General features: G+C 36.4%; 1 pseudogene; it reads right to left on the bottom strand.

Annotated features, from left to right (window-relative positions):
• Positions 1 to 11,099: 11,099 nt before the first annotated feature.
• LOC129458241 (small ribosomal subunit protein eS1-like) lies at positions 11,100 to 11,696 on the bottom strand (annotated as a pseudogene).
• Positions 11,697 to 14,679: the final 2,983 nt, after the last annotated feature.

Consider the following 14,679-nt stretch of genomic DNA (forward strand, 5'->3'; position numbering starts at 1 on the left):
CTTAAAAATCCATTCCTATTAGACTAGTCACTTTCTAGTCCTTTGAGATAAAGTGATAAACAATATGAATATGGCTTTTGCTCTTATCAAATGTATAGTCTAATGCAACAAGAAGTTATTGACAAATGTTAACATTGAAGAGTAATATGAAAGGAAGATTGCAGGATGCTAAGTCAACCTATACAAGAGAGAGGTATCTATGAAACAAAAAGAAATCCTTTCTGAAGAAATAATATTATATGAAACCTTCTGTTGAATAGAATAAAGAGAAATTGGGTGGGAATATTCTAGGCAAAGTGAGAAAATGAGAAAATTCCCAGTGAAGTGTGGAGCACAGGATGTTCAAGGGACTACAGAAAAGATGATTTTTTGATCATCTGAATACTAATCAAATTATGGATGAAATGGCATGGAAAAGAGATAATAGGCAACCATATGAAACATTTTTTTTTTCAAAACAGAAATAATGGGTGTAGCAATACTGAAAAAAAAATCTATATTTTATATATTTGTCCCCTCCAAAACTCATGTTGAAATTTTACCCCCAGTGAGGCTGTATAGAGTTGTGGGGCCATTAAAAAGTAATTGGGTGATAAAAGAAGAGTTCTCATGAGCGAATTGATCCATTCATGGATTGGTGGCTTAGTTTACTAATGGGTTGTTACAGGAGTGGCCGTAAGTGGTTTTATAAGAGGAGAAAGATACCTGAATTCGCTGTAGAAGTCCTCTCATCATGTGATGCACTGTACCACCTCAGGACTCTGCAGAAAGTCCCCACGACCCAGAAGAATCTTCCCAGATGTGGTCTCTCAACTTCAGAGTTCTCACCCTACGTAACTGTAAGAAACAAATTTAATTTCTTTATTGATTTCTTAGTTTCAGGTGCTCTGTTATAGGCAACAGTAAAATGGATTAAGACACAAAATTGGTGCTGATAATGGGGCTGTTGCTATTAAAGAATATCTGAAAATGTGGGATAGCTTTGGAATAGGATAATGGGTAGAGGTTGGAAGAGCTTAGAAGATCAGGCTAGAAAAACCCTGCATTGACTTAAACAGTATATTAAGGGTAACTCTGGTGAGGGATCAAAAAATAACAAAATGACTAGAGAAAATTTGATATTTCATAAAGATTGGTTAATTAGTTGTGACCAAAAATCTGATAAAAATATAGGCACTATCGTCCATTCTAACCAGGTATCAGATAGAACTGAGGAACCAAGGTATTGGAAGCTGGAGTAAAGACCAGCTTTATGTTGTTAGAAATTGGCAAATAACTTGTCTGAACTATGTCCATAAGGGCCTTGTGGAAGGATGAACTTGAGAGAGATGAATACTAACATATCTAGCAGAAGAAATTACTAAGCAAAATTTAGAAGGAGCTGAATGTTTACTTTTGGCTGCTTGCACTGATTCAGCAGCAAAGAAACAATTTAAAGATAGATTTATAATCTGAAATTGAAGCAGAACAAAAGGTTTAGAAAACTCTCAGCTTGGTCATGTAAATAGTGAAAACTGTGTTCAGGAGAGGAAACCAAAGATGTGGCCCAGGGATCATTTGGTAATGGAATTAGCCCAGGGACACAAAAATGAAGAGTATAAACTATGGGGACTCCCTCCAAAAGGGGGGAGAGTAGGAAGGATGTGTGCACTGAAAATGTTTCTATTGGGTACAGTGTTCAATATTTGGGTGATAGGTACACTACAAGCCCAACCTCCACCATTACACATATGATACCCGTGTAACTAAGAAGACTATGTTCTCCTCGAATCAATAATTTAAAAAGAAAGAAGGGAGCCAGCTGCAATTTCTAGAGACAATGAAAGACCCCAAAAGCATTTCAGAAAACTCTGAGGCTTCCCCTCTCATCACAGTCTCAGAAGCCTAGGAGGGTAGGATGATTTGGGGCATAGGTCCAAGGCTTGCTCCTTAGGCGTACTTTCCAGAGCCACTTTGAGATTCTGCTCCCTGAAATCCCGTCCAGTGCTTGTTGGCCACACCTGCTGTTGCATAAGTAGGTCCAGGTAGAGACTGATACTTCCCTTCACTCAAGAAGTTACAAGCCATAAGCCTTGGGACACCTACCTGGTGTTAATTATTCAGGCTTACAGAAAGCAAGGGCTATGGAGGTTAGCCAACTTCCATGCAGATTTCAAAGGGTGTCATGGGATAGTAAGATTGCCACCAGGACCTCAGAACTGTGGAGTCACTGGCAATATGCAATACTTGCCTGGGAAATCTTCAGGTACTTGACTTTAGCCTGTTTGAGCAGCTGTGTTGGCTGCACCCAGTAAAGCCGTAGAGACAGGGTTGTTTGAGGCCTTGGGGACCTGATCCCCAGTCTGTCCAGGAAATGGCACATAGAGTCAAAAGAAATTGTTCTCCTTTAAGATTTAATGTCTGTCTTTCGGGGTTTTGCACTTGCGTGGGGACTGTTCCTCCTTTCTTTTGCCTATTTCCTACATTTGAAATAGGAATACCTATGTCAGGCTTGTACTGTCATTGTGTCTTAGAAGTAGCTAACTTATTTTGATTTCACAGGTTTACAGAAGGAGACTCTGAACTTTAGACTTTTGACTTGGTACTGGAACGAGTTAAGACTTTGGGGCAATGAGATTAGGTGAATATGAAAAGGACATGAGTCTTGAGGGACCATGGGCAGAATGCTATGGTTTGAATATTTGTCCCTTCCAAAATGCATGTTGAAATTTAATCCTCAATATGGCAATATTGAGAGGCGAGGTATTAAACAGATAACTGTGTCATGGGGGTCCTGCTGTCTTTAAAGATGTAATTCACTCACAGATGAGTAGATTCATGGGTTAACGAGTTAACGGGTTATTATGGGATTGGCATTGGTGGCTTTATATAGGGTAAAAGAGAGAACTAAGCTGGCATCCCTCCTCATATAAGACCCTGTACTGCATTGGGACTCTGCAGAGTTCCCACTAGATGTAGTCCCTTAACCCTGGATTTTCCAGCCTCCAGAACTGTAAGAAATACATTTTGTTTATTTATAAATTACCCAGTAACAGGTATTATTTTAAGAGCAACAATCATGGACTACAATTTAGGATTTTCAGTATGTCAATTGAGACCATATTGCTTTTAACTCTAAACATGAGAAAGTAGAAGTGGCAAAGAGAAGTGATATTTTAAAGAACACACAAGGAGGGGCTTCAAGATGGCTAGAAGAATTTCTTGCTTGTCTCCTTTACTCAGAAGAACAAAAATAGTATGTAGACAATCACATTGAATACATTATATAAGAAAGAACACTGGAATTCAACAGAAAAGTGACAGGAAACATTGAAATCAAGGAAGGAGAAGAGACAGAAAGAGCCAGCGTGCTTGGCTGGGATTGGCTGGGAGACAGGAGTGTCTTCCCCACATGGAGAAAGTGTAAGTGAGAGAATTGAGGTAGTCCGCATTCCCACCGTGGAATCTTGCCACAGAAGAGCCCTTTGACCCTGCAAAGCCTTGAAACTAACACAGGGAGCTTCCAGGAGACTGTGAGAAAGAATTGCTCCAGGATGGAGTTTGTGCTTGGTCCCACACCCTTTCTCTGACATAAGTAGTTATAGCCAAGTGCCAATTTAAATCCTAGCTTTCTGCCCTGGAGCTCAGTGGCACTGATACTGAGGTGTTAGGAAAGCTTGGGATGTTGCTGCAGGAACTGGGGTGTGATCTGGGAACAAACTCGCACATTTGGAGCTGATAATTGAATGAGGCATAGACTGCAGCTGCTGGTTCTGGTAACTGAACTCCATAGTGACTGATACTAGGATGCAAATGGGGTAGAACTTGCTGCTAGGACTGAATTGCAAACTGGAAAGGCAGTTCCTACAGCTGGGCTGAGGTGTGAACTAGGCATGTGCTATTCTTGCCAGGACTGAGAGTTGAACCCCACTGGGACTATGGCATGAGAGGGATGAATGTTTATCCCATATTGACCCAGGCTGTGTCCAATGAAACCTGCACCATCCACTCCAGTGGCAGGGTCTCAGCACAGCCGCAACCACTCCTTACTTGAGCACTCTACTTGGAGCACTCTGCCCCCACCCATCATGACTGGTGCCTTCTCTCATCATTGGTTGGGCCTGAGCACAAGCCCTCCCACTTGGCTTTTACCCATCCTTCCAAGACAGATCACATAGCCAGGGTTTTGGGAATTGCCCAATTTAATCCACCACTGCAGCATCTGAAAACTCCTCCAGAGGGCCTGAGGTTGAATCTAAACATCTGGTTGCTACCAACACAGCTGGCACCTATCTGCACGCACCATCTGCAAGCCTGAAGACTGGGCTGTCCAGACCATCACAGCCACCACCACCACCAGTGCACACCACTTGGGACTCAGAGACTTGTCTTGCCACTGCTACCACCATCTCCTCTACCACTCTGGCTGCTTAGGGACCTATAACCCACCCACCCACTCAGTCCATCTCTGCCACAATCACCATCCAAGCAAACAATCTGAAAGCCCAAGAATTGGCTTACTGGTAGCTACCAACACAGATGCCAATGTATATTGCCCTGGGGCACAAAAATAGGCATGCTAAAGCCACAGGAGCAATCACTAGTCTTTGAATATTGGCACTTCTGGCATTCTAGTCCCCAGCACGACTTTGTCATAATCTTCACCAATAAGTTTACCCCAAGCCACTGAGGAAATCACAAACATTATGAAAATTGTTTACAGTCAAAGAAATCATAAAGAGACTACACTACTGCAAGTATCCCAAATCATAACCAAATGCCCTATCCAACCCACATTATAGATACATCTTCAGGAAAAAGTCTCCTATGAAAGTAAATTTAAAAATAGGAAGAAGTGACTGTTACACCAGATGTGCAGGTATCAATGTGAGGACACAAGACTCATGAAAAAAGGAAATATGACACCTCCAAAGGAACATAGTAATTATCCAACTATAAATCTTAGCCAAACGGAAATTCTCAAAATAATAGATAAAGAATGTAAAACATTAACTGTAAAGAAACTTAGTTAGATAAACAGAATTCTATAAAATACAGATAAAATATTTAAAAAATCAGGATATAAATGAGAAACTTACCAAAGATATATTTTTTCAAAAATAATATACATTTTTAGAATATATATTTAGAGTATGTTTTTATAATAATCAAATAGAAATTCTGGAAATGAAGACTTTATTAAAGGAAATACAAATTACATTTACATTTGAAAGTTTCAATAATAGACTTGATTAAGCAGAAAAAAGAATCTCAGAACTTGAAGACAGGTCTTTTGATAGAACCCAGTCAGACAAAAATAAAGAAAATATAATATAAAAGAATGAGCAAAGCCTCTGTGATATTTAAGACAGCATAAAGCAATTGGATATTAAAATTATCAGAATCACCAAAAGCATAGAGATAACAAAGAAAATAGAAAACTTATTGAATAAAATAATAATGAAAATGGCTCAGTGATCCCCAAGCAGATACAATGCAAAAATTTCTCCTCCATGGAACATTATAAGCAGATGTATGAAGTCAAAGACAAAGAGCAAATACTAAAAACAGAAAGACAAAGATGTTGAGTCACCTCCGTGAGACTAATATCAAATCTCTCAGCAGCAACTTTACAAGCTAGAAGAGAATGGAATTATATATTAAAAGTACTGAAAACAAACAAACAAACTTCCAACTAAGAAGGGTACATCCAGCAATATTATCCTTCATAAATGAAAAATAAATAAAATATTTTCCAGACAAGCAAATGCTGAGGAAACTTGTTACCATTTTGACAGGTCTTAAAAGAAATATCTAAGGGGGTCTTAAACCTAGAAGTTAAAGGATAACATTTAAAATCATGAACAAACATGAAAGTATAAAACTCACTGGTAAAGTAATCACACAGAAAGGAAGAGAAATGACTCATTACAGAAATCCACCAAAATGTTAAACAATAGAAGAAAAATAAATAAATAATATATAAAACAATCAGAAAATAATTAACAATATTACAGCAACAAAACTCCACATACAAATAATGACCTTGAATGCAAATGAATTAAATTATTCACTTAAAGGAAATAATTGCTGAAAGGATAAAAAAAATGATCCAACTATCGGCTACTTATAAGAAATGAACCTTATAAGTAAAGATACATGCAGACTAAAATTAAAGGGATAGAAAACAATATTCCATTCAAATATAAAACAAAAGCAAGCAGAAGTAGCTGTACTTATATCAGATAAAACACTCTTTAAATCAAAACAGTATCGAAAAGACAGAAAATGTCACTATATAATAATAAAGAGATAAATATAGTTCTAAGATATAACAATTATTTATGTCCCCAGAACCTTAGCATTCAGATTCATACAGCAATTATTATGAGATCTATAGAAAGAGATACACTGCAATCTAGTAATGGTGGGAGAATTTAACACCGCACTCTCACCATTACATAGATCATCTAGATAGAAAATCAATGAAGAAATATTGACTCTATACTGGACTATAGACTAAATGGACCTAACAGACATTTACAGAAAATTCTATCCAACAATTGAGAATGTATATTATTTTCATCAGAACATGGAACATTTTCCAGGATAGACCATATGTTAGATTCCTACAAATTCAAAATCGTATCAACTATGTTCTGAGTCCACAATGAAATAAAACTAGAAATCACAACCAAAAGGAATCTTGAAAATTATACAAATACATGGAAATTAAAAAACATACATCCAAATGACCACTGGGCTAACAAAGAAATTAAGAAGGAAATGTAAAAAAATTATTGAAACAAAGGAAAATGAAAATGCAACATAGCAAAACCTATGTGATACAGCAACAAGAGTGCTAAGAGAAAAGTTTGCAACACTAAAAAAAGTAGAAAGATTACAAATTAACAGTCTAACAATGTACTTTAAGGAATGAGAAAAGAAAGGACAAACCAAACCTAAAATTAGCTGAAGAAAATAACAACAAAAATCAGAACAGAACTAAATGAAACAGACACTAAAAAATTACAACTGATCAACAAAATAGAAAATTGGTGCTTCAGAAAGATAAACTAAACTGATTAATCGCTAGCTTGACTAACCAAGAAGAGAGAAGACATAAATAAAATCAGAAATGAAAATGGAGACATTGCAACTGATACCACAGAACTAGAAAATGTCATAAGTGACAACTATAAACAACTATACATTGATAAACTGAAAAACCTAGAGAACATGGATAAATTACAGCAAATATAAGATCTACCAAGATTGAATTAGGAAGAAATAGAAAACCTGAGCAGACCAATAAATAGCAAGTTTGAATCTATAATAAAATGTCTCCGAATAATAATTCTACCAAATGTACAAGGAACTAATACCAATCCTCTTGAAAGGAACAAACAAAAACAACAACAACAACAACAAAAGAGGATTTTTATTTCAAAAACATTGAAAGAGGAGGAAATTGTTCCTAACTAATTCTGTGAGACCGGCATTACCCTGATACCAAAACCAGACAAGGACTCAGCAAAGAAGGAAACTATAGGTCAATATTCCTGATGAAAATAGACTAAAAAAAATCACCAATAAAATACTAGCTAAATAAATCCACACATGAAAAAGATAATAAACCATAATGACATAGGATTTATGGGTAGGGATACAAGGATGGTTCAACATACACAAATCAATATCATGTCAACAGAATGAAGGAAAAAGACCATATGATCATCTCAATAGATGCAGAAAAAGCATTTGACAAAATTCAACATACTTTCATGACAAAACCTCTCAACAAACTATGCCTAGAAGGAAAAATACTTCAAAATAACAAAAGCCATGTATATCAAACCAACAGCTAACATCATATGAAATGGGGAAATGTCGAAAGCCTTTCATCTAAGAACTAGAACAAGACAAGGATGGCCACTTTCAGCATTCATATTCAGCAAAGCACTTAAAGTCCTAGCCAGAGAAATCAGGCAAAAGAAAAATAAAGGGCGGCCGGGCACAGTGGCTTACGCCTGTAATCCCAGAATTTTGGGAGGCTGAGGCGGGTGGATCACCTGAGGTCAGGAGTTCAAGACCAGCCTGGCCAACATGGTGAAACCCCATCTCTACTAAAAATACAAAAATTAGCTGGCCATGGTGGCACATGCCTGTAATCCCAGCTACTCAGGAGGCTGAGGCAGGAGAATTGCTTGAGCCTGGGAAGCGGAGGTTGCAGCCAGCCAAGATTGCGCCATTACACTCCAGCCTGGGTGACAGAGCAAGACTCCATCTCAAGAAAAAAAAAAAAAAAAAAGGAGAAGAATAAAGGATATCCAAATAGAAAAAGAGAAAGTCAGATTGTCCCTCTTTGCTGATGATATGATGTTATATCTAGAAAAACCTAAAGACTCCACCAAAAATATCTTATATTTGATTAATGAATTCAGTAAAGTTGCAGGATAGAAGGTCAACCTACAAAAGCCAATAGCATTTTCTCTTTTCTTTCTTTCTTTCTTTCTTTCTTTCTTTCTTTCTTTCTTTCTTTCTTTCTTTCTTTCTTTCCTTCCTTCCTTCCTCCCTTCCCTCCCTTCCTTCCTTCCTTCCTTCCTTCCTTCCTTCCTTCCTTCCTTCCTTCCTTCTTTCCTTCCTTTCTTTTCTTTCTCTTTCCTTCTTTCTTTCTTTCTTTCTTTCTTTCTTTCTTTCTTTCTTTCTTTCTTTCTTTCTTCCTTCCTTCCTTCCTTCCTTCCTTCTTCTTTCTTTTCTTTTTCTTTCTTCTTTCTCTCTCTTTTCTCTTCTCTTCTCTTTTCCTCTTCTCCCCTCCCCTCCTCTCCCCTCCCCTCCCCTCCCCTCCCCTCCCCTCCCCTCTCCTCTCCTCTCTTCTCTTCTCTTACTTGCAAGAGAACAATCTTAGCATCGCAGCTCACTGCAACCTCTGCCTCCCGGCTTCAAATTATTGCCTCAGCCTCCTGAGTAGCTGGGATTACAGGCACGTGCCACTACACCAGGCTGATTTTACATTTTTATTTTAGTAAAGATGTGGTTTCACCATGTTAACCTCAAGTGATGTGCCCACCTCGGCCTCCCAAAGTGCTGGGATTACTGTTGTGAGCCACTTGGTTGGCCAGATCAGTAACATTTCTATATATTAGTAATAACGTAGCTGAAAGAATCAATCAGCTAATCTCATTTATAAAAGCTGCCAAAAATATTCCTAGCAATAAAATTAACAAAGGAGGTAAAAATAGCTTTATTAGGAAAATAAACAAAATGCTGATTAAATAAATTGAAGGGAACACCAAAAAAATAGAAAAGCATCTTACGGTCATGGAGCAGAATTAATGTCACTAAAATGATCATATTTCTCAAAGCAATCTACAGATTTAATTCAATCTCTATAAAAATGCTCTCATTCTTTTACACAAAGATAAAAAAAATCTAGAACTAATATAAAACAAAACAAAACAAAAAAGAGCCCAAATAACCAAAGCATTCCTGAGCAAAATGGACAAATCTGGAGGCATCATATTACTTAACTTCAAAATATATTACAAGGCCATAGTAACCAAAGCAGCATAGTATTGGTATAATAATAGATACATAGACCAATGGAACAGTATAGAGAACCCTGAAATAAGGCCACATATTTACAGCCAACTAATCTTTGACAAATCTGACAAGAACTTACACTGGGGAAAATATACTCTCTTTAGTAAATGTGCTAAGAAAATTGGCTACGGAAGAATAAAACTGAACTCTTATCTCTCATCATATAGACATTAACTCAAAATAAATTAAAGATTTAAATATAAGACCTGAAAATATAAAAATACTAGTAGACAACTAAAGCAAAACTCTTCTGGACATTGATCTAGGCAAAGGATTTATTACTAAGACCTCAAAAGCACAGGCAACAAAAACAAAAACAGACAACTAGAAAGGACTTAATTAAACTAAATAGGTTCTGCAAAGCAAAATAAATAACCGAGAGTGAAGAAACTATATGTTGAATGTGAGAAAATATCTGCACACTATTAGTCTGACATGGGGCTAATATTTATATTTGAGGAACTCAAACAGCTCAATAAATTACAAAAAACAACCCCAATCCTGTTAAAAAGTGTGCAGAGGACATGAATAGACATTTCTGAAAGGAAGACATGCAAATGATCAACAGGTATACAAAAAAAAGCTTCACATCACTAATCATCAGAGAAATGCAAATGAAAAACAAAATGAGATATACTTTTATCCCAGCCAGAATGTCTATTAGGCATCTAAAAAGACCAAAAAATAACAGATGATGGTGAGAATGTGGAGAAAAGGGAATTCTCAAACACCATTGTTGGGAATGTAAACCAGTACAGTCACTATGAAGAATGGTATGGAATGTTCTTGAATTCTAAACCTAGAATTACCATTTGATACAGCAATGCCACTACTAGGTATCAACCCAAAGGAAAATAAACTAATAAATCAAAGTGATGCCTGCACTCACATGTTTATTGTAGCACTACTCAAAATACCAAATACACAATCAACCTGAGTGTGTATCAACAGATGAATGGATAAAGAAAATGTGGTACATATACACAATGAAATGCTACTTGGCCATAAAAAAAGAGCAAATTCATGTCATTTGCAGCAACATGGATGGAACTGGAAGTCATCATCCTAAGCGAAATAAGCCAGGCACAAAAAAAATATATTGCATATTCTCACTTATGAGTTAAAAAAATGATCACATAGAAGTAAGGAGTGGAAAGATAGATAACAGAATAGATAACAGACTGAAAAGGGTGAGTTGAGGGTAGAAAGGGGACTAAAGAGAAGTAGGTTAAAGGGTATAAGAACATACAGTTATATAGAAAAATTAAGGTCCATGTATTGTTTTTATCGCAAATGGGACTTTTTATTTACAATATTAAAAGTCTGAACTTTAAACAGATTCTTGGAAGAGTTGTTCATACCCATAAACTTATTCAACTTTAGCAACTATCTCATCCCCAGTAGCTTTTCCAGAACTATACCTTCACCATGAAACTCCATGAGTTTCCAATTCAAATTTGGGCTCCTTCAGCATTTTTACTTTTCTAAAAAAGACATCATGGCGAGCATAAATAGATTCACAAGGTTTTTTTTATGTCATTTCCAATTATGTATGAAATCAATTTACTGGCCACTTCTTTCAAGTCATTTGTTTGCACTTCTCAGGTCATGATTTCTATCACCTTTTTCTGGATTTGGTGGACCCATTGGTGCTGAGCGTAAGACGTCTCTATAACTAATTTTTGCATTTTTTAGTAAAACCAATACAGAACAGACAAAAGAAATTAACATCGATAGTCTTCACGTCGAAAGAAACTTTAATCATAGTCTGCCCTTTTTTTACTGTGGAACATATTTTATCATGGGTAAGATTCATGCCATGGAAGTTTGGAAGTTTTTGACATGAACATCTTCAGGAATCAGCTTGAATTTTCCAAATTCAACCTCATTATTCTGCAGACCAGCAAGACTCACTTCAAACACATGACCCTTGATGCTGTCGGATGCAGTTTTATTTACTTGAGCCCTCGTGACTAGTGTCTTTCTAATATTTTTTATATTGAACATAGCAGGTGCTTTTACATCACCATTTTTCTTAGAAAATGAATCAACCACTTCCTCCTTGGCTCCTTTTTGCGACCTTTCGTGAGGTGCTTGTTTTTGCCAACCACCATGATGACACCCAGAGAGCCAGAAAGGCTAAAACCGATATTTGATAGTAAAGTAGCGTGAATATAGTTAACCAAAATATATTGTACACAGGGAATGAAAACCCTACATGTCCTGGCTTAATCACTACTCATTACATACATGTAACAAACTTTTACATGTTCCTCCTAAATTTGTAAAAAATTTAAAAAATTAAAAAGGGCTAAGAATAGGAAAGTAAAAAATTAAATATTTTAATTATGCCTATTATGTACACACTACCTGTGCTTTTTCAAAGCAACGGGCAGCAATGTGGTATGCTTAAGGAGTAAACACAATTACTGAGATGCAGAAATAAACCTAGGGCTTTTAGGCATGGCCAAGTCTTCATCCCTTGATACTTTTCTACTGGTGCCAGTAAAACACAGGCCATCATTTTCAAGTGTATTTATGGCCAAGTATATGATTTTACAATGTAGACAACATAGTTTAGTTAAATTTTAGAAAAGAAAGTAAATATCCTGAGATCATATCTACATGTAATATTTAGTATTATCTCTCTATATCAATATTGCTGCTGTTATAAAAAAAGAGAACAACCCTAATCACATTACTATGGGCTGAAGAAATTCTTTCCTACATTCTCAATTCGTACTCTGGAACTGGCAAACGTTGTTATACAGATGATGACAGCATCTACTTAATGTGAGGCATCACAATGTACTCCATAGATATGTATAATTATTCTGTAATTATTCCTTATCAATTAAAAACATAAAACCTAAAAAAAGTGAAAACACACTCACACACACATAAACCACATACAGAACCTTTACTAAGTAGGATTTGATAATTGATTAAACGTGGGATGTGAATGAGAAGGAGACAATAGCAATTCCTATCATTTTGCTGTTGAGAGTAAAGGGGTGCATGGTAGTGCTATGTTTTGATGCAGAGAAAAATAAATACTAGAAGACAGTAAGATTGCAGGCAATAAACATCTCCAAATTCTGTTATGAATGCTTTTCTAAAATATGTTGATAATTTGGGTAAAGAACCTAAAAGAGGGCTGGGTGAGATGGCTCATGCCTGTAATCCCAGCACTTTGAGAGGCCAAGGGGGGCAGATCATGAGGTCAGGAGATCGAGACCATCCTGGCTAACACGGTGAAACCCCATCTCTACTAAAAATACAAAAAATCAGCCGGGCATGGTGGTGGGCGCCTGTAGTCCCAGCTACTCGGGAGGCTGAGCCAAGAGAATGGCGTGAACCCGGGAGCTTGCAGTGAGCCGAGATCACAACGCTGCACTCCAGCCTGGGTGACAGAGTGAGACTCCGTCTCAATATAAATAAATAAATAAATAAGAATAAATAAATAAAAAGAATCTAAAAGAGATGTGTAGTGTGAAAGTAGACAGTTGATAATGACATATCTAGAGATAGTATTTGGAGATTCAGAATAAGAAGGTCATAAAGAGTGAACCACAAAAAGAGAAAAGTACACAGTACAGAACCCTACAGGTAAATGGCTGACAGGAAATAAACTGATCCAAGTTATAGAAGGAAAACCAGGGGGATGTGGTGTCAACGAAGCAAAAGAAAATAGTGTTCTCCAAATACAGAAATTGTCAGGTATATCAACCATAACTCAAAGCAAAAGCAAAGTCAAAGTCAAAGTGTATATATTGAATTTAGTGTCATGGAGATTCTTTTAGATTGGATTCCTCTTAAAAGCTGATGCAGAAGTAAGGAGGTGGGGGGCAAATAGTATATTTGAATAGGGATTCAAGCAATTTCTAGTTAGAAAAAAAGAAAGTATAATCCAAAAAGGAGAAATACCACTAACGTGTGGGTTAAGGTGTGGATTATCATTGTGGGCAATGAGGGCTTCAACCAGCAAGGGGGCCTCTGAGATATCATGGAGATCATGCCTCAAAATGGTCTGACTGAGAGAGAAGAAAGCTTGGACATTGATCTATGGGCTCTCTTCCCTCTGGTACTGAGAAGTCTCATGAATAGCGTAAATCCCTTGCACTTTCGAGCTGTCCTAGAAATGAGCAGAGCAACTTTAACATAGGAGAATGGCACCAGGAGGGGCAGTGGGGAGTCACAAGCATTTGAGTCGGGAATGTGTCAATCATTTCACTGCAAAAATTGATCCTTATTAAATACTAACATTAATGAAATGGAAACAATAGAGAATAAGAAAATAAAAATATATATAATGTTTTCTGAAAATGGAGGAGTGCATGAGATGCAGAGCATTAGTGGAAGAAATAGATTAATATAGCAATTAATATAATAACTAACATTTATTTTAAAATTTCTATGTGCTAAGGATTATGTAAATGAGAAGCAAAGTCCTTATAACTTTCTAGAAAGCTTTTATGCTTTATACAATATGAAAAATAATTTGGTTAGTGAACTAACAAAATTAACAAACAAATAGCATTTTTTTGCATGGTAAACTCAATCAAATTCATCTACTTTCCATCTTGTAAAAATGTATGAAATCAAGGTATTTCTAATACACTAAACAAAAGAAAGCATGTTGAATGAGGTTTATTTTTGTTTGTTCACATATTAAGAATAGTTTATCTAAAATTTTATTTGGTTAATAACAAAATCTATTTTCATTCAACCATGGGATCCATTAACATTTTACCTAGTATTATTATATACATAAAGCTATAAACAGCCATAAGGGAATAAAATGCATCCTGTATTTTAGTTTTTACAAATTTCACAGTAAGAGGTAGGAGAATGGTAAAATGTATACAGTTGCAGTTAGTTAAATTTTTGAGGGTTTGTTTCTACTTGAAAGCGACACCTAGGTATTGTAAACTTCTTAAGAGACCATTTTATAACAAGAAACTCTTGTATTTACCTATAAAAATCCAGTGTCAGATATGTAATCTCTTGTACTGAACATCAGAGAAACTAGATGTGCTGTCAGACAGTATTTGCGGTGGTAAGAGTGAATGGATAAAGTCTCTTGGGCCTCCTTTT

Source organism: Symphalangus syndactylus, chromosome 19 (assembly GCF_028878055.3).
Source record: "Symphalangus syndactylus isolate Jambi chromosome 19, NHGRI_mSymSyn1-v2.1_pri, whole genome shotgun sequence".
In the NCBI taxonomy this organism is placed as follows: domain Eukaryota; kingdom Metazoa; phylum Chordata; class Mammalia; order Primates; family Hylobatidae; genus Symphalangus; species Symphalangus syndactylus.